This window comes from Panthera pardus, unplaced genomic scaffold (assembly GCF_024362965.1).
Source record: "Panthera pardus isolate Hobbes unplaced genomic scaffold, ASM2436296v1 HiC_scaffold_25, whole genome shotgun sequence".
Lineage (NCBI taxonomy): Eukaryota > Metazoa > Chordata > Mammalia > Carnivora > Felidae > Panthera > Panthera pardus.
The window spans coordinates 7,380,878-7,407,543 of NW_026526821.1; the positions used below are offsets into that span (position 1 = coordinate 7,380,878).

A 26,666-nucleotide genomic window follows, 5' to 3' on the forward strand; every position below is an offset into this window, starting at 1 on the left:
CCGGCCCGGGAGTGGGAGAAGCCGAAAGTGGAACCAGCAAAAGGGGATCATTAGCTGACCTGGACGTCGCCTCAGGCAAATGAGGCGAACCGGCAGATGAGCGACAACGGGCCTAAGCCACAAAAGCGCTGGGGCTTCACCCCCCGCCCCCCCCCCCCCCCAAAGCTCACACCAGAATCCCCCTGACCACACACCTCCAGGGAAGGGGATTCTGAGAGGGCCTAGCTCAGCCTGGCCACACGGGCCCACACAAAGCCACCGCAGGTACCCCGAGGCCGAACTTCCGCACCGGAAATTCTTCAAGAAATTCAAATATATAAACCAACTTGAGGTAAGGCATAAATCTCCTTTAGCATAAGTTCTATGTTGTTTCTTTCCTGGCTTTAAAAATAGTACAAAGGTCACTCAATAGTACTGAGATCAGTCAATTAGGATAAAATAATGAAAGGCCTTATAAATTCTATCACCAGATAGTATCAGTTCTCCAGCTTGAGTTACACAACAGGGGCCCAGTTTACTTATAGACAGATGGTCTCTCACTTAAAATGGTACAACTTCTGATTTTTCAACCTTTACAATGGGGCAAAAGCAATATTCATTCGGGAGAAACAGTACTTGGAATGTGGAATTGGATTCTTTCCCCAGGCTAGTGATATGTGGTCTAACCCTCTCTGGTGATGCCGGAAGGGGTAGTTCCCAGTCAGCCAAGTGATCATGGGGGTCAACAACAAATACACTGACAACAATCCTACCCATCGAGACGTTCTGCCTCGCTTTCAGTAGAGTATTGAGTACTTTACATGAGATATTCCACACTTTATTACCACATAGGTTTTATGTTAGATGAGTTTGCCTAACTGTAGGCTAATGGAAGTGTTCTGAGCAGGGGTGAGACGGGTGAGGTGAAGCTATGATGGTCGGTAGGTGTATTAAATGCATTTTCCACTTAAAGTATTTTCAACTTGGGGCACCTGAGTGGCTCAGTCGGTTAAGCGTCCGACTCTTGGTATCGGCTCAGGTCATGATCTCACACATCATGAGATTGAGCCCCACGTCGGGCTCTGCACTGCCAGCATGGAGCCTGCTTGGGATTCTCTCTCTCCCTCCCTCTCTCTCTGCCCCTCCCCCCACTCTCTCTCACTCTCTCTCTCAAAATAAACTTTAAAAACATCAAAAAATTAAAAAATAAATGTTTAAAATATTTTCAACTTACAAATGGTTAACCGAGAGGTAGGTATCCCCAACTTAAGTCAAGGAAGATCTGTACTCAGATTAAATGCCTTTTGAGCCATCCTCTCACTGATCTAGGTAATTCCACTCTTTCTCAAGGACTCTCTCTTAGGACCCAGCAGCTTTGGTGTGCTAATGGTGGTCACAGAAGGGAGGTGAGATTCCATTCTCCACTGCTGCTGCTACTGCCTCTGTGTGTCATTGTTCCCCATCAGGCAGGCCAGCCATCTAGTTTCAGATATAAAACAGATGACACATCGGTCTTCTCCCAACCACACTCAATGTGCCTGAGTAACTGGGATGGGAAGAGAACAAGTATAACTCACCTGTTGTATGTCCCGACAGGAAAACTTATAGGTTGGTGTCTTTTCTGGGACATTCAGTCTAGTTCATTATGGCTAGAACCCTTTAGGGATTTGTGTTTTGTCTCCTGCCAGTGGGTCCTAGTCATACTTCCTTCTGACATGTTTAATAACATGGAAACTCAAGGGAAGAAAATCTGGATCATTATCCTTTCCCTGGGCTCCATATACAATTTGTCTACTTTCTCCTTAAACTATAAGGTGGGAAAAAAGAAATTTTACACCAAGATAAATGGATGGCATTATCTCTAGAAATGGAAATAAGCAAGGACTTTTTAAGTGTAAGTTCTTTGATAGAGAGATAGGTAGGTAGGGAGGTAGGTAGATAGAAAGAAAGAGGAAAGAAAGGAAAGGAGGGAGGGAGGGAGGGAGGGAAGGAGGGAAGGAAGGAAGGAAAGAAGGAAGGAAGGCAGGGAGGGAGGAAGGGAGGGAGGGAGGGAGGGAGGGAGGGAGAAAGGAAGGAGAAAGGAAGAAAAGAGAAGAAAAGAAAAAAGAGCAAAGTTCTGTCTCACTGGGCATCATGCTTCAAATGATACCAGAAAAGAAAAAAGACATCACTTGAAAAGGTTATTTTGTTAGTAATTCCAGCTGAGCATTTTGTAGTTAAGGTTTATTGCAAGCAAGAACAACTGAAGTGGGAAGAAAATTACTCATTGCAGGCAGGAATTATAAAATACCTTTCTGTTAGCACATATATAACACGCCCTCACCTATCATTATCAGATCTGGGCACTGCCAGAGATATCTAAATTTAACATGACAAACAACAGATGGAGAGAAACATCACCACACTTAGGCTCCCCTGGTGTGAACCGTGATTCACTGAGGGGAAATTAAGGGTCATAAACAAATTGGTAGCATAGTACCAGGCTGTGCCAAAGATGGATAGATGGATGGATGGATGGATGGAAGGAAGGAAGGAAGGAACGTAGGTAGGCAGGTTGGTTATCAAAATCACCAATGTGCTGTTATTAAGAAAGACATAAAATAATTTTGTAAGATGAGAATCAGGATGATATGGAGATAGGCATTGAATGAAGAAAACTGAAATAAGATTCCTCCTTGGAAAATTCTTACTCATTTGGGGGGCTATTCTTAACACATACAGGATTAAAGTGGCCTCAGGGACAGTACGGAAGAAAGGAAAAAGATGGTTTGTTATTCCAGGTCTTTTTTTTTTTTTTTTTAATTTGTCCATTCAATTGACAGAAAACTGGGAGATGTGTTTAGAAAAATTTATGGAATCTTCTCTCACTACTTATCTTTGCAGACAGTGTGGAGACTGTGGGGGAATCTTTTTTGCATTTAAAATTTTCCTATTCTTTTTTTTTTTTTTTTCAACTTTTTTTTTTTTTTTTTTTAATTTATTTTTGGGACAGAGAGAGACAGAGCATGAACGGGGGAGGGGCAGAGAGAGAGGGAGACACAGAATCGGAAACAGGCTCCAGGCTCCGAGCCATCAGCCCAGAGCCCGACGCGGGGCTCGAACTCACGGACCGCGAGATCGTGACCTGGCTGAAGCCGGACGCTTAACCGACTGCGCCACCCAGGCGCCCCAAAATTTTCCTATTCTTGATCAGATCATATTTTATAACAGTTCATATCCAATTCTATTCTTTTTATTTTCCTTTGTTTCAGCAAAAAAAAATTGCAGTAACTTCATATCTTGAAAATTAGCTCAGAAAATGTTGCTATAACTCAGAAGTACTGATTATACTTTTTAGCAGTTTAATTCACTACCACTGGGACCACTGAAGAAAAATTCTCCCCGTACTTTCACATATAATGTGGTATTGGGTTTGTATCACCACTGGCAATTCAAGAAGAGAAAATGATTCAAGCAAACATTAACAGTGGTTTTAATATACCGGAAGCATAATTAAATGATTATGACTGTTCCTCACACATATCTGTGGAAATTTCTTTGGAATTGTAAATTAATTTAAGGGGAATCTTACATGTTTCTCTTGTTTATTTAAGTAAAACTGATATAACTGATAAATCATGGCTCTTCAAATTATAATTTCTCAGTAATCTCTGAGTCTTGAGACTGTGATAATCTACAACAAAATGGTTATGAGATACAGTGATTTTATTAACTTTGGGGAAATCAACAGTCAGAATGATTCTCCAGTGTGAATGAGAGAAAATCTAATCAAGATTATGACTTTGGCTAGTTTCTCACCATGAGTCCAGAAATCTGGAACCAAAAGCAAGTTGTTGGGGGTAGGGAGAAGGTGTCCCACCTTCACAACCTACCAACTTGACTATTAAGGGATCTGTTTATTTTCTTTATATTTTCCACTAGAAACCAGACATAGTACGGAGCATATTTGGGTGTGAACATCTGTGCAGTCAGAAAATACACAAAGTCCATTCATTTACCAAATTCAATAAATATTTATTAACAACTTACTTTGTAACAGATATTATGCAAACGAATACAAGGAAGGCGGGATGCCCATCCTCATGGTATTTACCCATTTAGTGGTAACAACAGGCATGTAAATGATCAGTTGCATGTTCTGTAGAATATGCAGTGTCACAGTATCACTGGGCATCTGACCCAGACTAGGGGTTCAAGAACAGTTACTAGGAGGAAAGAATATCTATACTGAGACTTCTACCAAGAAGAGGAGGTAGATGGTAAGAAAAGCATGTTCCAGAAATAAAGGAACAGCCAGAGGTAAGAGAATTAGATTAGCGAGGTACATGGTGGTCAGACCACAAAGAACCTGGTAAGGCCTGTAATAGAGTTTGGGCTTTATTGAGGGTTTTAAGTAATAATAATAATAATAATAATAATAATAATAATAATAATAAAGAATTAACATCTATATAGTTCTTAAATAGTATGCTTTTCAAGTATTAACTTATTCAATCTCATAACAGCTATATGAGGTAGGTATGATTATCATTACCCCCATTTTACAGAAAAGAAAATTGATGCATGGAGAGGTTAACTAACTTCCTCAAGGTCATGACAGCCAGGATCACACCCAAGTAGTCTGTCTCCATAGTCCCTGCCATAAACCCCATGCCATACCAGGAACAAGGGAATGGCATGTTCAGATTTTCATTTTCTTTTAATGTTTATGTATTTATTTTTGAGAGAGAGAGAGAGAGAGAGAGAGAGAGAGAGAGAGCATGCGCGAGCATGCACGAGCTGGGGAGGGGCAGAGAGGTAGGGAGAGAGAGGATTCCAAGCAGACTCCGCACCATTAGCACAGACTCTGATGCTGGGCCCAATCTGATGAACCATGAGTTCACAACCTGAGCCAAAATCAAGAGTCAGACACTTAACCGACTGAGCCACCCAGGCACCCCAGATTTTCATTTTTGAATATTCACTTGCTTTACAGCATGGAGCTAGGTTTGGACAAGTGGACAAGAAAAAATAGAAACCTCTTTAGAAAGCTGGTGGACTGATTCCTGAAGATAGATGCCAGAGACTGTATATTAGTGGCAAAGGCCGTGGGGAAAAGGATAAATATTGGAGAAACATATAGAATGTGGTCAGTAGGTATTGGTGATTAATTGGCTACATGGAATGAGAAATCGTCAAATGCTGGCCACAGGATGGCTGATGGTGTTCTTCAATGAAAAGAGAAACATGGAATGTGAAATTGGTCTTTCCTTCCTCCCTCCCTTCTCCCTTCCCTTCCCTCCCCTTTCCCCCCTTATCTCTCTCCCTCTTTCACTGTCTTCGAATTCTTTCTTTACCAAATTTATAACGTATGTTTTGCAGAGAGGTGACTGAGTTCATTTCTGGACTTGTTGAATTCTAGACACTAGTAACATTTCTGAACGAAGAAATGGTTAGAGTCAAGGAACTGGAGCACCAAGAAGACAAATGGGGGGGGGGGTAGGATTTGAAATCAAGTGGCATGTATATAACAACATGGCCTATGGACCTGAGTGAGGTCACCCAGGGAAAGCAGAGAGAGGGAGATTAGGGACTAGACTGGAATCTTGATGTCCAACAACTCAAATGTGAAAAGCTAAAGCTTAATGTTAAATGCCATTATTAACAGCTTCTATTTTATCGGTAGGAATTTTTCAACTCATTGAGCTGTCTTCTGAAGAATACAAAGCTGTGGAGGACAAAAATCATAGGGTTAACTAGACTTAATAACTTTGGCTCTTTGGTGTGCATTTTATTCTCCCTTCCATGTTTAAAAATAATATTGTGTCAGGAAGAATAAAAGGTAAAGAGGTTAATATCAAGTAATTCTTAAGCTTATGAGAGAATGGCAATCAAGTGAGTTTGATAAAATATTTTTTAATGTTTATTTATTTTTGAGAGAGAGAGAGAGAGAGAGAGAGAGAGAGAGAGCAAGCAGGGGAGGGGCAGAGAGAGAGGGAGACACAGAATCTGAAGCAGGCTCCAGGTTCCGAGCTTTCAGCACAGAGCCCAACTTGGGGGCTCGAACTCATGAACTGAGAGATCATGACCTGAGACAAAGTTAGATGCTTAACCAACTGAGCCACCCAGGCGCTCCTATTAAAATATTTTAAATGGCGAATATACAAACACAGGACATGGGGTCAAAATGATGTAAGTTCAAATCCTGATTTCACCTCTTAGTATATGAGTGATTTTTTGCAGGTATTTTCACCCACTGAGCCACAATTGTCTGAACTGAGTTCCAACACAGGATAAATGAGGTAATGTCTGTGAATTGCTGTTTTTCTTTTCTTTCTTCCCTAATTAATTAATAAATTTTAGTGCTCCTGATATTTTATTAACTCTGCCTTTTCTGGTATTTCAAAAGAAGATTTTTCCTGTCATCATCTGGAAAAAAAAAAACCGCAATGCATCCTCTTGGGAATGCCATAAAGAGTTGCTTAGGGTCGTAATTTGAACCCAAGAAACCTATACACTTGGAATTGCTTAACTTTATAAAGAAAAACATCACCTTTGCCAATTCTCTGAATTGCTTAACTTTATAAAGAAAAACATCACCTTTGCCAATCCTTTGTTTTTCAAGAAGTCAAGAACACATCTCTCCTTCATTCCATGCCCACAGGCCTTGGAAAACAGCAATCTATGTCTATAAAACACTCCTAAATTTGATTTATCTTGGAGTACTAGTCACTTAGATGTATAAGCAGGTACTGAGAACCAGTCTAAATCATAAACTCAGTCTCTGTACAGCCTAGTGGTCAAGGGCCCCAGCTTCCTCATTTGCAAAGTGATGGCAGAAGAGAGTGTGGCTAATACTGTAAATCCACAGGTTACTGGGAAATGAAGCAGTAGAGGTTATCGCCTGGCACTTAGTGTGATTATTCTAAATAAAGGTTAATAAAAAACATATTTTGGCACATTTAAGGGCGAACTTTATATTATCGTGAAAATTCATTTAGGCAAAATAACTCTCACGTATATAATAATTCTGAGTAAATGTTTATTTCAAATATTTCATTATGTCTATTAACATTTCTATTAAGTCTATCATTCTAGCAATATTTACTTTTAGCTTCTCCTAGAGAACATAGTAATATAGGATAAATGGAATGAATACCCACAGCAGGTTGCCCTCTATTTTCATACCAAAGACAAATGGGAATAATAACTAATCTTGGGTGTGAAGTGTGGCCTTTCAACAGAATACATGAATTCTAAAGACATCTGAAATCCAGGAGTAACCACAAAATGTAAACATAACTCTCATCCTCTCTGTGGACAACAGTACTGAATTTCAGGATGGTCTATAAAATGTCTTATTTGGAATTAAATAATAATGTCTTAAGTATAATACTTTTCTATCCATTTTTAGATGCAAATTTACAGAGTGAAATACACACATCTTCAGTGTGTAATTCTGAGATTTTGAACCCACTTCCAACAAGTTGACATGGGGAGGCAGACTCCCGCTAATGCTGGCTATGGCCAGGGGTCTCCATTCCTCTTCAAGTGGGCTTTTCATGGGCCATGTTAATGTCTTTATAGTATGCGGCTGGCTGGGTGCCCTACAATTCAATTCTATCACCAGCTGGGTGTCCTACAATTCAATTCAATTCAAACACTGTCTACCAGAGGTAGCATCAGTCCTATAACACTGACCGCCCCCCCCCCCCCCCCCCCACTTCTCTTAAGACACCAGACATCACTTCAAGTCCAGGTTATCACCTGTGTTTCTGGCCAACCAGCTACATAGATCAGATGTCCTGATGACCCTCCCCTTGGGTATGATTACTTTGCTAGAGTAGCAGCTCATGGAACTCAGAGAAACATTTTACTCACTCTATTACCAGTTTATAATAAAAGCAAATAGCCCAGAAAAGCCAGATGGAGGAGAAACATAAGGCAAAGTAAGGGGAAAGGGCACAGTGCTGCCATACTGTCTCCATGCCTGCCACTGTCCCCAAATCTCCAAGTGTTTACCAACACAGAAACCCTCTGACTCTGGTCCTTTTGGGTTTAGAGGGAGGCTTCATTGCATAGGCATGATTGATTAAGTCACTGGTCTTTGGTGATTGATTGAACTTTTACCCCCCCTCTTCTCCACAGAGGCTCTGAGGTGGTACTGAAAAGTGACGAAAAGGGAGGCTGAAAGTGGCTTCTCTAGCAACCAGCCTCCATCCTTAGGTGCAATCCAAAGCTATCATTAACACAACAAAAGACACTTTGCTCCCAACCGCTCAGGATATTCCAAAGGTTTGAGGAGCTCTGTGTCAGAACTAGGACAAAGACCATAACTCACAGTACCACAAATTCAGTAAGAGTTGATAAATGCATATACATGTAATGCATATCTCTATAGAGATACAGAACATTTTTGTCATCCTGAAGGATTCCCTTGTGCCTTTCCAGTCCATTCTTGACCACTAATCCAGAAGCAGCCATTGTTCTATTTTTACAAAAGTGGACTAATATTTAACTATTCTAGTACTTTATATACTGGGATTATCCAGCATGTATTCACTTGGATCTGGCATTTCTCATTCAATACTCTATTTGGTGGTGGTGGTGGTGGGGGGTATATTCATGTTGTAACGTATATTACTTTGCTCCTTTTATTGCTAAGTAGCATGGATATGACACTTAAAAATAATTCCATTCTTCTGATGATGGATGTATGGAGTATTTCCAATCTGGGGATATAAGCAAAATTGCTATGAACATTCTTGAATATTCACTAGGTGAAATTATTTACTCAGGTAAATACCTAAGCGTGGAGTTGCAAGGTCACAGAATTGGTGTACGGTTTATTTATAAGAAAGTGCCAACTGTTCTCAAGACGGTTGTACATTTTTACACTCCTTCCAAAAATGTATGAGAGTTTCAGTTGCTTTGGACCCTTGCCAACATCTAGTGGTTAGATTGGTGTGTCAGTCTATCAAGTGCATATACAGTGGTGTCTCATTGTAGCTTTAGTTTGCATTTTTCCCTGATGACTAATGACATGAGCATTTTTTTTTATTTTTTATTTTTTATTTTTTAATGTATGAAATTTACTGTCAAATTGGTTTCCATACAACACCCAGTGCCATGAGCATTTTTTTCATGTATATATTGACCATTGTTCTTGTCTTCCTTTGTGAAATACCTGATATTGTATTTATTATTGGCTTTTTTCCTTCTTTATTATTGTTGTAGGATTTCTTCATTTGTTTTGCATATGTTCTCCTAGCCATGGCATGTGTGTTAATTTTCTTAATAATGTCTAATGAACAGAAGTCAAATTTATCAGATTTTTGCCTGGAGGCTTAGTGTTTCTGTGTCCTAAGAAATTTTTGCCTAAACCAAGGTCATAAAGATATTTATTATGCTTTATTTTAAAAGTGTTACAGTTTTAGCTCATATATATATATATATAACTTTATATATATATAAAGTTATATATATCTTATAATTTATATATAACTTATAAAGTTATATATATAAAGTTATATATATACAGTTTATGTATATGAGTTTATATATATATATATTAGCTCATATATATATATATATATATATATATATATATATATATATATGAGTTTTAGCTCATATATTAAGTCTATGTTTATCTTGACTTAAATTTTGCATAGGAAGTGAAGAAAGCATCAAGGTTGATCTTTTGTTCCATCTATATCTCCAATTGTCACAGCATCATTCATTGAACAGATGCTCTTTTCTGCATTGAAATGTTTTGGTAGTTTTGCTAAAATAATCGATTAACCATACACACATATCTATTTCTGGTTTCTCTATTCAGATCTCTTGATTCATTTATCTATTTTTGTACCAATGCCATGCTAAGTTAATTACTGTAGAATTATGGCAAGTCTTAAAATCAGGTAAGGGAAAGTCTTTGCTATTTTTTTAAGTTTATTTTGAGAGAGAGCGCACACATGCGTGAGAGAGAACACGGGCAGGGTAGGGACAGAGACAGAAAGGGAGAGAGAGAATCCCAAGCAGGCTCCACACTTAATGTGGAGCCGGATGCAGGATTCAATCACGCAACCATGAGATCATGACCTAAGCCAAAACCGAGAGTCGATTGCTTAACTGAGCCATCCAGGCCCCAATCTTTGCTATGTTTATAATTTTTTCTTTTTGGTCTCAGTCTAGGTTAAGGTCTAGACCTTAAGCATTTCTATATAAATTTTAGAATCTGATGGGGCGCCTGGGTGGCTCAATCGGTTGAGCACCCGACTTCAGCTCAGGTCATGATATCACAGCTCGTGAGGTTCGAGCCCCATGTGGGGCTCTGTGCTGACAGCTCAGAGCCTGGAGTCTGCTTCAGATTCTGTGTCTCCCTCTCTTCTGCCCCTAATCCTCTCGCATTCTGTCTCTCTCTCAAAAATAAATAAACATCAATTTTTTTTTTTAAATTTTAGAATCTGTCAAATTAACAACCACCATAAAAATACTGAGATTATGATTAGGATTGCATTTATTCTCTAGATAAAGTTGACAGTTAACAATACAGGGTCTTAACATACAGATATGTCTATTTACTTAGATATTAATTTTATTCTTAGCAATACTTTGTAGTTTTCAGTAGAGGATTCTTGCACATCTTTCATAAAATTTATCACTATTTTATTATATTGATGCTATTGTAATTAGTATTTAAAAATAAATTCCAATTTTGGGCAAGTATATAGAAATACGTTTTCTTTTCATATATTAACACTGGATCTTGCAATCTTGTTAAATCCCCTTATTAGATTCAGTAGCCTTAGAAATATATACATAAAAAATTACTATTTATTTTAAAGTAATCTCTATACCCAACATGAGCCTAGCATTCACAACCCTGAGATCAAGAGTCACATCCTCTTCTGACTGAGCCAGTCCGGTGCCCCTACATAAACAATTATGTCATCCGTAAATAAAGATAATTTAAAAATTTCTTTTAATGTTTTATTTATTTTTGAGAGACAGAGCAGGAGTGAGGGAGGGGAAGAGAGAGAGGAAGACACAGAATCTGAAGCAGGTTCCAGGCTGTGAGCTGTCAGCACAGAGCCCGATGTGGGGCTTGAACCCATAAACGGTGAGATCATGACTTGAGCTGAAGTCAGACACTTAACCAACTGAGCCACCCAGGTGCCCCAATTTTACTTATTTTTAATGTTTATAGCGTTCCTTTCTTTTATTACTTTTTTTTTCACGTATTTGCATATGTATTTATTTACTTAGGCATTATCACACTTACTGGTACCTCCAGTAGCAAGATGAATAAAATTGGGGTGTTCTCAATATTACGGAAAACTTGTTCTGTCTTTCATGATAGATCTTTGAGAGAGATCTTTACAATGGTGCTTGTGTATTTTTCATATATCCCCCTCAGGAAATTTAACAGATTGAGGAAGTCTCTGATTTTGCTCAATGCTTTTTTTTTTTTTTTAATTTTTTTTTTCAACGTTTTTAATTTATTTTTGGGACAGAGAGAGACAGAGCATGAACGGGGGAGGGTCAGAGAGAGAGGGAGACACAGAATCGGAAACAGGCTCCAGGCTCCGAGCCATCAACCCAGAGCCCAACGCGGGGCTCGAACTCACGGACCGCGAGATCGTGACCTGGCTGAAGTCGGATGCTTAACCGACTGCGCCACCCAGGCGCCCCTGTTCAATGCTTTTGATGATTCTATGTCAATGGCTGAATTGAATTGAAGCCCTCACATATTTTATCCAGTTTTATTGTTCTGTTTGGTGGGGAAAGGGGGATGAGACACATTATTCTGTTATGGTTGAATCAGAAATCTGTTACCCACTCTTCTGAGTGAAATATAATGTTTATGATTAAATTGGTGAACATTTAATAATAAAAATAACCATGACAATAATAGAACCAAAAGCGCATGGAGTACCTACTATGTATGTGCTCCACATTCTCTAATGCAATACTAACAACAGTCCCACAAGACAAGTCTTGGTGGAGACATGAACCCTGAGATTGTCTACAGAGTAAGTATCTGGCTCAAAGAAACATAGCTTGGAAAATGAATAGTCTGAATTACCTTATTCTCAAGACACACTTGTTTCAATACTATGTAATATTATTGTTTGTTACCTTTGACACGGAAGTTCTTTTAATGGCTACCTACTACGTGTAAGACATTGTTGAGTTATGGACGTTCTTTCTGAAGGTACCTTTGAACTGCTGCTATGTCTACTTCACTCTGGGTACATTAATTCTCTTTGTCGACAGCTTTTGTGTCAAAACGTCTAGCCAAATTCTGAGTTTGACAGCACAACCTTCATTTTTCATTTCTAAGCCTCAGATTATAGAGAATATGAAATATGCATGGATACTTTACACAACCCAGCCATGGCTCTATAGAAGTAGATGCCTTCTATCAAAAATATATTGTCTCACTCAGAGAGATACAAAACCTATACATGACAGACTACAGCTCCCCTTTTACCCTGAAGCTTCTCATTCACAGAATGTTCAAATTTGATGCAAACAATAATGGTTTAATTCAGAGGGCCTTTTGAAGATCATCATCTAATTGAGAATAAATATGAAAGGACATAGCATGTATGGGCTACCGATCCCTGGAAATCAGCAGGTAAATGGTTCAGCTGAGTAATTCATCAATTATGAATACCAGCTTCTTTCATTAGTTTAAGAAGTATTTATTGATGGTCTACTGAGTGCAAAATTGATGGCCTCCTATGGCCCAGACTGGAAAAAACGGTGATGAATGACAGATGTGGTCCCAATCACCCCCAAACAATCTAGATTTGCAAGTACCATGTGCAAAACCCTCTGTGATAGATTCTATAGGTTGATGTCCATAGCGAGGGTTGATAAAAATCACTAACATTTCAAGTGTTTATTGGGTTTGAGGCTATGAGGTATCTCAGGAAAGCCTCATTTTAGAGACTGGGAAACTGAAGCTTAAATATGAGGAACTTGCCCAAGGCCACGCTCTTTTACATGACAGACATGAGGTTAATATCTGGTCCCCCGATTCTGCATCCTTTGCTTTTAGCTGCTGTGTTTTACAACCTCCACCAATGATGTATGTTAGATCCGTGCAGGCAACTGAATTGTTTGAAAAATTATTTATAACAATTTGTAAGGTTAAATATCCCTAGAAACGAGTCCTCTCCTTGGAATTTTCATTTTTTACCCCCCCCCCCCTTAGGCTCTCTTATTTTCCTTTCCTTCACCTGAAGACCATCCAAATGCCTTTCATTACATGACACATTTAATCCAACCTGTGTCAAATGAGCCCTGCCCCAAGTCTTTCATAATATCACTAATTCTCAATTAGTTACATGCTAGTCTACATGTGCTCCCTGGACAAAAGTCACAATGGACTTGTATCTGTCCTCCTGAGTCCCAAGCTCTTTCCCTCTTAGCACTAGCTGCCCCCACCCAAGCCTGGTACACCTTGCTTCCTGATCTTAGCATTGATGGTTCTTCCTCACCAGGTCTTGGCTCAGAAGTCACCTCGTTAGAGGATTAAGACTTCAACATATCTTTTTTTGGGCAATGCAGTGTGCAACCCATAACATGCTCATTCATTTGATCCCTGTCTTATATATGAGAAAATAGAGAATTGGATAGAATAATTTGCCTAAAATTGTATGCACAGCATGAAAGGCAGCCTAAATTCCAATCCCGTGGATTTGACTGAAGGGTCTCTTCCCCCACAATGAGGCTTGCAACTTGCATAGAAATCACATGAAATTGGGTAGCAAGTGGAGGGAGCACACAACCGGCCTAAAACCTCCTAACATAGGTCATCGACCCTTGGCAATTCTCGACTGGGGTGGTATCACCCTCTAGAGAGCACATTAGAAGATGTCCACATCTCCTTGTTATAATGACTGGGTGGTAGTCACGGTCACGAAGAAACAGAATAAATGGGCAAAAATTGCTGGGCCAACGTCTCGAAGGGCATCTATGGCCTGTGTACAATTGTCTTTGCTGAGAATGGGTGTTTCTGCCATTGGCGCTAGGGTTCACAGGTACACAAAGCTCTAGTAATGCCTGGAACGTTTCTCCTTAACAGAGGATTGTCCCTCCCAAGATGCCAGTTGAATCTCTGTTGGCAGGTGGTCGTTACACCTCTCTGTTCCAGGGAGATCGGCATCTTTGATGCCTTCTACCTGTACTCACCTTTTCTCCTTGTGCCCTCATTCAGTGTATTTGTCACTTCGCCCCTCACCAGAATGCCCCTCCTTGTTTTTTAGCTGAGTCTACTCATCCTTGATAATTCAAATGAAGTCCCATTTCTCCTCCATGAAATCCTGAAGCAGGGTTCATAGCACACAATTTAACGTATTGCTATATATTGTTTCATTTTGTTTTGATCGTATCCTGTGTCTAGGTCTTATTTCCTTCCCCCAATTAGATTCTGAACTTTTTCCTGGGTCTCCACAGTACCCAAGACAATTCTGGGCACAGAGATAGCGATTTTTAGAAACAGGCAGTATCTAGAGCAGCTTGTTCAGAGAACAGTTAATTCCTCTCAGGCCAGGCACCTCGTGTGTTTAGTTTTCAGAAACCTCATTATGCACAATTTAGAGTTAGGAAAGGACTTTCTGCGGAGTGTTTGGCCTACTCTGCTCTTTATTATGTCGTCTGTAAACTAACAACCGAACTTTGTATTATAAACGTATTGCACGTAATAAAGTATAATTAAGCATAAGAAGAAAACACAAATAGTCTGCAATCCTGCCACCTAGTATAGCCACAATTTTTGTATATACCTCAAGATATATATTTTTGCATAGTGTAGAATGGGAATAAATTAGGCCTACCTTTGTAATTGGCTTTTTTTTCACTTAATATTTCACGAGCACCCAACCATATTAATAAACATTGACACCCTCACTTTGAAACAGCTGGATAGTATTCTCTTTCATGAACGGAGCATCATTTGGGTCGAATGTTTCAATTATTCATGTCTTTCCCAAATATTTCCTGACTTCTTGCTACGTAGCAGACACTGTTCTAAGGGCCGGGGATATGGTCTAGACAAAACAGACAAACCCCTTGCCCACCAGACGCTATTGTTCTAGTGAGGAAGTCTTTCTAGTCCATGTTTCTTGTGAAGACTACGTCAGCGATTCTCAGGGTGGTCTGCCCTCCAAGAGTGATGTGTCTTGCAGCGGACATTTGGCAAGGGCCGGAAAGATTTTTTGTGGTCACAACTTACCAGGGGGCAGCTAGGGTTGCTACTGATAGCCAGTGGGTACAGGCCAGGGATGCTGCTGATGTCCTCTCAGGTACAGGGTAGCCTCCCAAGACAAAAAAGGATCTGGTCCAAAATGTCAATAGTGCCAAGGTTTAGACACGTGGCTCTACTTTGAGACAATATACTTCTAGCGAAAACAAATACACTTTTAATTTAGTCTCCCTGTGTAGAAGCCTTAATATGCTTCGTCACTTTGCTAAGAACTCTGCTCCCCTTTGCTACTTCCGCCAAGATTTGAGGTCCAGAGGCTGCCAGTTAGAACCTCTTCTTTGACTGAAAGTCAGAATATTAAATAATAGAATGTCAGGCACCAAAGAATAAATTGGGAAGGTGACTGAGCACAGGGATGTAAGAAGAACTCCACTTATCTTAATGCCCATCATTTGATTTGCAGTTAGCACCCCAGATTATGATCCTGATAGTGGGGGTGCTGTTTGAAGATTATGGGGGCTAAATATAGTTTCATTGCAGGAAAACTAGCTCCAGACCGCTTTCTCCTTATTGCTGTGACTTTTTAAAAATTTCCTTCAGAAAAAGAGCAAGTATTGACCTGAATGTAAAAATCAATGTTTTAAATTTTTCTTTTTTTTATGAAGAAAGCTTATTTCATATACACTTTGAAAATATTTTTTGTTTGACCTAGAAAGGGGATGGATAATTTACAGAGGACATAGTGAAAATTAAGCAGCTGGATGTGAACTGCACCCACATGTTATGAACACAGATAGGATACCAAAAGTGAACCATTTATTAATACGTGGCGTGGTAGACATATGTACCCAAATCTCAGCCCGAAAATTACTTTTTGGAAGGAAGGGGGGGGAGGGTAAGAATAAAAAAACACAACCCAAAACAAGTTTGCTACAATCTCTTACATTTACACTTGGAGGAATTTAATCATTTTTATTTATTTTGCTGTCACCGTGGTCATTATTCATTTTAAAACATTTTATCATACACAATCTAGACATGTGAATTGTTAAAAAGTGACTATTATGGACATAGGAAGTCACCATCAAAATGTATTAATGGGCTATATTAGGGGGTGGGAGCAGTTGCCATATTATGTTCTTTTGTGTTAAATAAAGCAGATTTTAAATGGTAAATGATACCCCTTCATTATGGGCTTGAATACACAGGATTCACAAACTCACATGTAGACAGCCAATTTGAATATTTTGTAGAGTGGAATAGTCAAGTAATATGCTCTATTTTCTACTTCACTTTGTGTATAAGACTGCTATGATGGAATTCTTATATGCAACATATAACAATAGAGTCTTTCTGATTCTTTAAACCTGAAAACTTCAGTGTTTGAAATGGAAATTCCTAATATTCAACTATTTCTTCTGTTTCCTAGAAAAATAGAAATATTTGTATAGTCCATTTTGTAACGAAAAGAACAGCCCATATATATCCTCCAAAACTGAGTATCTTCTTGAACATTAACACTTGATATGTTGCTTGGAATTATGTCCTATGAACTTAGAAAGTTGTTTATATGCTGTAAGACTCATTTTTTCTAAATGTGCAAGAAAGGAAAATGTGAAAGATAATATCAATTTTTCAAGCTTATTGCAATTTATATAAATTAGACAAAAGCAAAATGGCTTAGCACAGACTGGTATACAGACAGTTGGTACAGAGATATTAATGACTCTCTTTTCTATAAAAGAAGTCATAGATTGTTTGAATTAAAGCTACATATATTAAGATGAATAAGTCTTGGAAACACTATGTTGAGTCAAGAGCAAGGGCAGGGAGATGGTATAGTTGGAGAGGACAACCCAAGGTGATTCTATCCATGTGAGTAATGAGGTGGGATGGTAGAACCTATAAGTACTGTTGTATTATTCTTTATAATTTGTTGCCTGCCTTTATTAAAAATATAATTGAGTATAAAATTGAGCCTGTTCCCTATTTAGTGATCATCAGAAAATGTGGTTAATATTGGCCACACTGCATGGCACCTCTCCATCCTCATCTATCCCCCAGTGAGCAAAATTTGAGCTCAGTATTTCTGTAGCACAGAAGCTTGGAATATTATTCATATATTGTTCTCTGTGTGTACTTACTCAGTGGTTTTTATACCCAATAAGATGGTTTTCTTTGTTGACTGCCATTATAAGGTTTTCTTCCTCTCTACAAATCTCTATACCCAGGTGCTTATCTATTTATGTTTTGTAGCTCCTCACAAAAGCTCATGTCAAACAAAATAAATACTATGTATTTTTAATATAGCTAGGAAGAATAGTGAGATTTGATATTAGTCACCCAACAATTGATGGGATGTTTCTGGGATTCTAAGCCCATATGTTACCTCCAATTCACATATGCTTGAAACCTTCACTGGACCGTGGTTATGAGTTTCAGAAAGGTCTGTCTTAGGCTTGCTATGGTACTGGTAAAAAAATGTAAGATTTTTTCATTATCTAAGTATAATGCTCATAATAAAAGAAAGACCTGACTTAGTATTTTTAATCTCTTTTTTTTCTAATGCGATCCTCAAATAAACACTTGACTGATTGACAGTTAGTAGGTGTTACCTTCTAATTTGAAAATGAATTTTAATTCAACCTTCACACTGTTGAAGAAAAGTATTACTATTCACTCAATAATTAGGCTTAATTGGTCTGAGGATTTAAAAGCTGCCTTAACACCAAACATTTCAAACTGTGTCTATTTCACAACTTTAAGTGGACTCCTAAGACTACAACTGCAAGATAGAGTTTATCAGCCTGTGGTATATTTCCATAAGCGAGCAAATGTAAATGCCCAATTGCTGATATTTGAAAATAAAAATCAAAACTGAAATAGAAATAATGTATTTTCTGATTTCTGGACTGCATAGGATACTGATTTTTTTTTTCATATCAAAGATGGACTATATTGCTTTCTTACCTGCCTTTTAATCTGCATAATCATTAAATATCTACCAATCAATAGGACACCAAAACCACAAGCAACAAAAGCAAAATTAGACAAGTGTGACAACATTAAAAAGCTTCTGGGCAGCAAAGAAAACCATCAACAGAGTGAAAGGCAACCTATAGCCTGAGAGAAAATAGTTGCCAACCATACATCTGATTAACATCCAAAATATATAAGGAAACTCCTACAACTCAAGAGAAAAAAAAAATCCAATCACCATTAAAAACTGGGCAATGGATATTTCTCCAAAGAAGAAATACAAATGGCCAAGAGGTATATGCAAAGGTCCTCAGTATAACTAATCTCTGGAGAAACCCATATCAAAACCACAAAGAGCTATCATCTCACATGTTAGAATGGCTATTTTCAAAGCAAAACAAAACCAAATAAAACACAAAACCTGTTGGTGAGGATGTGGGAGAAACTGGAACCCTCATGCACGGTGGGTAGGAATGCCAACTGGTGCAGCCACTCTGGAAAACTGTCTGGAGGTTCCACACAAAATTAAAAATAGACCACATGAGCCAGCAATCCTGCTTCTGAGCATATATCCAAAAAACTCTGAAATCAGCATTTAGAGGAAACATATGCACTCTGATGTTCATTGCAAGCATTGTTCACGCTAGCCGAGGTACAGAAACAACCTAAATGCTCGTTGGCAGATAAAGAAAGAAACTACAGTATATACGTAAGTAATTATTCAGGCTTAAAACAAAGGAAATTCTGACAATTAGGATAAACCTGGAAGACGCTGTGCTAAGTAAAATAGGCAGACACAGAATAACAAATACTGTATAAGTTACTTATGCGAGGTCTTTAAAATAGGCGAGCTTATAGAAACAGCAGAATGGTGGTTACCAGGGATGAAGGAGAGGGAAAAAGGGAGCTGTTGTTCAAAGGGCATCAAATCTCAGTCATGTGAGATGAATAAATTCTCGAGATCTACTACTCAACATTGTGCCAATGGTAAATAATACTGTATTGTGTACTTAGAAATATGTCAAGAGGGTAGATCTCATGTTAAGTGTTCTTGCCACAATAAAAGTATTTAAAAAGTATATCTATCAATCATATTATCTGCCATTAAACATCTCCCATATTTCAAATATTCGGTCAGACTTTTTACATGCATTAAAAAGAAGCCTCACGACAGTTTATGAGATAAATTATTGTTTCTATTTTAAAATAAGCAAGTGAATTCCAAGAAAGTGTGATAAATGTTGCTTTTGTCTGACTAACAGAGTTTTGCCACCCCTCACCTTGAAGATGGGGACATGGCCCATGCTGGGAACATTGTAACATCTACAGGAGTGATTTTGTAATGATCACAAGATCAATCGAACTTGGACCAATCCAATGAATTCTCTGGTACTTTTCCGATTGAAACTGGTAAGGAAGACTTTTCTTCTAATCAGGTCATAGAATTGGACGTAAGTGAACGTGATGTAGACAGCAGCCATATTTCCTGCTATTCAGACAAAGAGAAAACCCAGCTTTGATCGAAGACATGAGGGGAGAATACTAAAGAATTCCTAATGACTTGGAGTGTCTGGACCTAATTATACTCAGAGTTTCTCAATTTTGGCACCACTGACATTTTGGGCTAAATATTTCCTCATTGGGGGAAGAGTCTCAGCCTCTTGTGCTGACCTCTACCTGGCACTAGATGCCAGAAGCACCCACTTTCCTGCAGTTGGGACAAGGATGCCTTCAGACTTTGCCAAATTTCTCCTGGGGAGTGGGATGAGGAAGGGCAAAATCACCCTCTATTGAGAACCACCGAGTTACGATGAAGACTATCATTACCACTGTGCTTGCCAATTATTCGAGCTATAATCTTCATTTGCTTAAACTAATCTGAATTTGGTTTCTGTAAATTATAACCTAAGGAATCTTGACTAATTTGAAAATGATCAGTAACTTGGCCGACGTCATAGAACACTTTGCTAAGGGAGGTGAACGTATGCCGTAAGTAAAACAAAAGAACTTACCGAATTTTATACATTTGCATAATACATTACACAATATATATACATTTTTTTTTCATTTTATTATTTATTTTTGAGAGAGAGAGAGAGAGAGAGTGAGTGCGTGCAGGGGAGGGGCAGAGAGAGAGAGGGAGACACAGAATTTGAAGTAGGCTCCGGGCTCTGAGCTGTCAGCACGGAGCCTGACGCGGGGCTTGGACCCACAAATTGTGAGATCATGACCTAAGCCGAAGTCAGACACTTAACTGACTGAGCCACTCAGGTGCCTCTATCTATCTATCTATCCATCTATTTATTTATATCTATATATCTATATCTGGGCCTGGGGTGGAAAAGGATGTGATGTGTTGCGGGATCTGGGGCTGGGCAGACAGCAAGTGGGATCGAGGAGACCTTGAAGCAGCACTTGGAGGACACAGTGTAGAATCTATCCATCGTTGGAGTCTTATACACAGATTCACAAGAACTTAATCTGGCCAGGGGACCCAGTCAGAGGACATGCTGGGGTGATGTCAGTTCCAGCCCATCCAGCGGCTCAGCTAACCTCAGACCCCACTGATATCCCTATGGTGTATCTAGAATCAGATAATGGGAACATCATGATCCAGAAACACGATGGCATCACAGTGGCAGTGCGCAAAATGGCCTCGACATGAGTTCTCCAGCAGCCTGTCACAGGGGCTCAAGCCTACCGATGCTAATTATCTTGCAGAACTATTAAAGTTCCAGTGGTTAGGCCAATTATTTAGTGTGCATTGGACACTTTGCTATTAATTATAGAGTAGGCTGCATTTTGACACTCAATGGACTGACTTATCAAAATATTAGTAAGAAAGGATCATGTTTTTGAAGGAGCAGATCTAGGTCATTTTGTACACAGAGTTTTGTTGTGTTCAATAAATCTGGTTGGAGGAAAAAAAAAATAAGTAAATTGTCTAGACTGTGGACCCATGAAACACACTGAGAGGTATTTCCAAAAAATGTATTCCGAGTTCAGCTATGTTTGGGAAATGACTGGTTAAACCAGCAAAATCACTTTCTTTTTTATAATAGGATATCTCAGAGACTCTAGTATGGTAGTGTGCTTTAATAATCTCCATCAGTTTCTCAAGTTTCTTTGGCCAAGTCTTTTTTAACAGGCCCAGATAACATCTTTCAAGACTAACATTCTGCAGAACTCAACATGGTAAGTGCCATGGCCGACCAATAGGAAAGGCAGGCCAATTAGGGCGGACAGAAATTTAGGGATAGAGCATGACGTGTTGTCTGTACATGAAGAAGTAGAAGCCTGGCCATGTTGAAGTTCATAGATCCCTTCGCTGAGTAGGTTTATCTGCATTTGGAGAGAAGTGGGGAGTCACGACAGAGCCTCTCATCTACAACAGAGAGTTTGGACACTACCCTCCAAAGGCAATTAGAGAGAGTTACTGAGAATAACCTGACTGCCTGTGACTTTGGGAAATCTCTCTGTCATGTGGCGGAGGGCATGCGTAGGGTAAGACAGCAGGCAAGCCAATCATTTAGGATCCACTAGAGTCAATAACAGAAGTGGTGAGGGCTTCAACTAAATCAGTGGCAACGAAAATGGGTGAAATAGAGTGATTTGAGAAATATTAATGCAAGTTATTGCATATTGCTAATCTTCCATTATACAATGGCATTTTTAACCACTTTGACAGGCCATCTTAATTTCAAAGACTCCATTTTTTCACAGCAGTGAAGAGAATTCTATAGGAAGGCGATAAACATTAAGTATTGTGGCTGGCTTAGAATCTGGCCTCACTAGAAGAGGAATTTTTTAAAGAAATGTTTCTAGAAGCCAGTTCTATGAGCTCTATAGGAGACTCCATTTTTATCCATAAAACATAAAAATACTAATGTATCCTATCCTGATATTCCAATACACAGGTGTCATGTCTGCTTTGAGCCCCTTGTGTGTAGTTTTCTTTGTAAATTTGCAAGTGGAAGACATCAAGTCTTCCCCCCCCTTACCCCCTTCATGTGTTAAAACCATTGGGGTTGTAATGGGCATCTTTGGATCTGATCCCTTCTGGCTCTTGCTGTTTCGGTTGCCTGCATGCTGGAAGATAAGGATTTGGCCAACCGGCAAGGGCTTGCACAGGGGAGCTCGCAGGGTCTCACTCATGCCTGGCAGCATGTGAACACTCAATGTCATTATGCAAGTTATCATCAATCAGCAGGCAGCTGCTTTCAGGACTTCCAGCCGGCAAGGCAAACATTTGTGCTCATGGCTTCCTCCCTGAGCGTGCTGGACCCAGGGCCCATCAGACAAGAGCGCTGTATACACAATCACTGCCCGCTGCTCTGGACCACTTGAGCAGATGTTCCAGGCTGGGGTCAGGATGCTCACCTGGAAGCCCTGTTGGAGCTCAGAGGAAGATGTGCAGATTAGAGACTGTCTGCTCGACACAAAGGACTTTCTATGAAAGGGCTGGGCAGGAAGAGGCAAAGCTGAGGATAAATCTAACAAAACATTTTTCGATAAAATAGCCTGGATGATGTAGACACAGGAGCGTGGGAACAGCCTAAAACAAAATGCGAAAGACAACAAAACCTTTGGATTCTGATGTAATGACAGGGAGGCTGGCCAGCTGTGTGAAAGGAAGAAGAAGAAAGAACATTGGTTCCATAACCAATAAATACTTCTGAGGCACACACACGTGCCCAGCGATCTGAGGGATACGAGATGAGAAGCTAGGACCTACCAAGTCCGAGAATTTGCAAGCTCCTTGGGCAGAGAAGACAAACCGATGGGAACAAAGTGGGTATGAACAGAGCTTGCTGTCAAAATCTTGACTTTACTCTATGGAATACATAGGAGGGGTGTGTTCTAACTCCGGAAGTTTCTGTGAGAGAAGTCCTTTATGCCTCTCAGCGGATACAGCCCTGAAACACCTCTCATTTAAGAGGGAGGGGTCAAAGCGAGTCCAAATAAACAGGAAATGCCCTGGGGTTTTGGGTGTATATACCAGAATCTCCCAGGAGCTCTTAAGATTTCACTGCACAGAATCACACACATGTAGTTCTTAAAAAGCAGAGACCTGGACTCCACATTAGAGTGACTTTTTTTTTATATAGATCACAGATAGAGCCCTAGGAATCTGCATTTTAAGCAAACATCTCAGGTGTTTCTAATGCAATTGACCCAAGCCCTTACTTTGAGAAACATTGCTTTAAAGGTAAAAACAAGGGGCACCTGGTGGCTCAGTTGGTTAAGTGTCCTACCTCAGCTCAGGTCATGATCTGACGGTTCATGGGTTCAAGCCGCAGGTTGGGCTCTGTGCTGACAGCTCAGAGCCTGGAGCCTGCTTCAGATTCTGTGTCTCCCTCTCTCTCTCTCTCTCTCTCTACCCCACCCTCACTCACGCTCTGTCTCTGTCTCTCTCAAAAATAAACAAAAAAATAAAAAATAAAGGTAAAAACGAATGAAAGGAGTTTAGACTAAAGTTTTCCTAGATTATTAACCTGCCCCCATTATAGGGACTTCTGGGAGATCTCTCTGAAACTGCATTAAAGAATTTGTGTATTCGTTTATGGGCATTATACTCTTGAGGGAGAAAGTCTATAAATTTCATTACATTCTTCCAAGGGTCTGCCCACAACTTCATCTACAGCCATTAATCTCTGAGGATATTTCTATTTGTTTTGAAAACAAATTCCTTGTCTAATTCTTCTATTTCCCGGCAAGACCTGGAAATCTCATTCTCTTTAACTTCTGTGGTTTCCAACATCAAGAAGTCCTCTCCCAAACTGAAGGTGACAAATCCCTCCAGTGATTGAGCTTCCTGATCCTTGATATCTACCTGTCTTATTGGACGCATCACACTACATCATGGTTATTTACTTAATGTATGTTTTCCAGTGGAAATTTGAGGCAGGGGCCATGCCATCGAATTGCTCTAGACAGTGTGCATAACTGATACCTAAGATGTGTCTGGTGCACAGAAAGAGTTCAATTCATAATTTCTAACAATTGAATGAATATGTGTGTAGATGTTGAATGTTGGGAGAAACAGAGAATAGAGGAAATGTATTCCTGCTTTTAATTCTTACTTGAAGCTGTAATAGAGGAACAGTCTGGTATTGAAGACAATCCGAGATAAAGAGATTGCTAAGGTCTCTATGTCCCTGGATATTGGATCAGAATCTTGGCACTGCTGGTTCCAATGGTGTGTGGTTCAGCCTTTCAACGAGTCAGGGAGAACAGAGTCCTTACATCAAATATGATACGATTATCAATTATAGCCAAATTCAACCAAGACAGGTCTGTTTCTGCAGTGGCATAACGAATGCCATTTCACATTTAGAGAAAAGCTAAATCTTAATGCTCCCAGCCTTGCCTGATTTCTGCCCAGGACCTCCCTGGTTTGAGGAACGATTGCTAGTTATCACTCCCTGTGCCTTCGCCAGGCCTGCAAGCCATGCTCCCTGCCACAAGTCCTGCCTAGACTTCTCTCAAAAAACACTTATTTTCAGCTGTGGAAGACATTTACTTTCCTTCAAACGGAGAACTGTTTCTGGCCAGAGGCTTTTAGCAGATGAGCAAGGGCTATAAACAACTCTTCGTCCCCTTCTGCCTGTAATCTGGAATTTTCAATCACTCGACCTCAGCATCCATAGACTTCAGCCTGGCAGGAGCAGCAACTCCAAACTCATGTTTGCAGTTACCAAGTAATGAGGCTGTTTGTGAAGCTGACAAGAATAGACTTTATTGGCACCACTTCTGTGTGCCTGAGATTGCATTCACACCTCTGGAAACGAAAAAAGATACCATCTTGGAAGCGCTGGGGCCCCTTGTGAGAACACGGTTAATCTTACTGTTGGAAGACGAAGGGCTGTAATCATTCCTCTGTGTGTCACAGATAAGTCTACTAGAAGCCTGTGGTGGGAGAGAGTTACTCTGGATGGAAGAAACAGCTAAATGGATCATCTGAGAAAAGCTAGTGGTGGCATAAAGAGTTGAAGATGCCCCTCAGTCCAGGAAAAGCTTGGGTCTGGCAACAGGAAAAGCAAATATTAATTAAATTAAATAAAATCAGTGGCTATCGATCTTTGGTGTTTGATGATTTTTTTGGGGGTGTGCGTTTATCTGCAGTAGTTAGCTAAAACACTTTCAATTGGTTTTTGCTTGTTTTGTTTGATTAGCTTCATTGCTTGTTGTTGTGTATTAGCCAGCCAGTGACACAGAAGAAGTTGTCTCAAGGTTAAGGATCTGGGAGTGCCCATCTATCTCAGGTTACTGTTCTTTTATTAATTATTTCATTTTAAAAAAAGCCAACACACATTTATTGACCCCTTATTCTGTGGTGGTGGGAGTCTCTCCTCTAGATACTGAAGATTATAGATAGGAACAAGATGGGTATGACTTCACCCCCAAAGGTAACACATTCCAGTTAGTACAGACAGACAACATGTAAATTATCATGGTAATCATTAGAAGAAAAGTAAATCCGGATTCATGATAGTGACTAGAGTTGAAAGGGCACTTTAGACGGTGTCAATGAAGGTGTCTCTTAGAAGAGCTGAGGTCTGAAAGATAAGGAGGCAGCCATGCAATGACCTAAGGGAAAGATTTACAATCGGAGACAATCAGAGCAAATTCAAAGTCTGTAAGATGGTTAGGAACACGAAAAACTCAAGTAAAGTGCCCAGTGTGGTTGGAACGGAATGATCTAAAAAATAAGTAGTATGTGGGTGTTCTTTTGTACTATTCTTCAATTTTTCTGTTTATTTTATAATTAAAAAACTGGTACGGAATAAGGTGGAGAGCTAGGGAGAAGCCAGATCTTACGAGCTTTATGGGTCATGACAAAAGGCTCGAGTTGTGTAATGAGTATAAGGAAATGAAAAACCAATGAAACATTTTATGCAGGAAAGTTGCACAAATTTAAATTACCGTACAATTAGTCTTACAACTTTGTGGGAAAGGACTATAGAAGGACAGAGCAGGAAAGCAGGTGGATCACTGAAGACACCCCTGCAGTCATCCATAGTGGATATGATGGTGGCTTGAACAAGAATGGGTGGTGCAGATGCAGAAAAGAAGGTTGATTCAGAATATATTTAAGGGTATAACCAAAGGTCTTGCTGATGGATTTGATGTTGAGCATGAGGGAGAAGAATCAAGGATAAATTTTGTATTTCCGAATTTTTAGATTTAGCAAACTTACTCTTTTCCTGGTCAACATATCTAGGCTGCTCTTCAGTATGTTTCGGGGTGATTTTGGTGATCACAATTATTTCAGATACACACAAGTTACTCATGTGAAGAAGAGGAGTGGCATAAACAGATGGATAACTCACGCGGGTAGAGTTGGCATGAAGTTAAATAAATCAAAACGTAGGTGGAAATAGAGATTGAGAGAAAATGGGTTCTACATAATCAACTTTGGAGACAATGCTCAGCTTTGGAGACAATATACTTCTGGGTCCATTCGCTGAAAACCATAAACTAGTGATTGTAAGATCTTCTCCACCTT

The 26,666-nt window shown here is 39.6% G+C and overlaps 1 pseudogene; it reads left to right on the forward strand.

Moving 5' to 3' along the window:
* Positions 1–20,822, forward strand: part of LOC128773530 (ragulator complex protein LAMTOR5-like) — a 142,866-nt pseudogene extending 122,044 nt beyond the window's left edge.
* Positions 20,823–26,666: the final 5,844 nt, after the last annotated feature.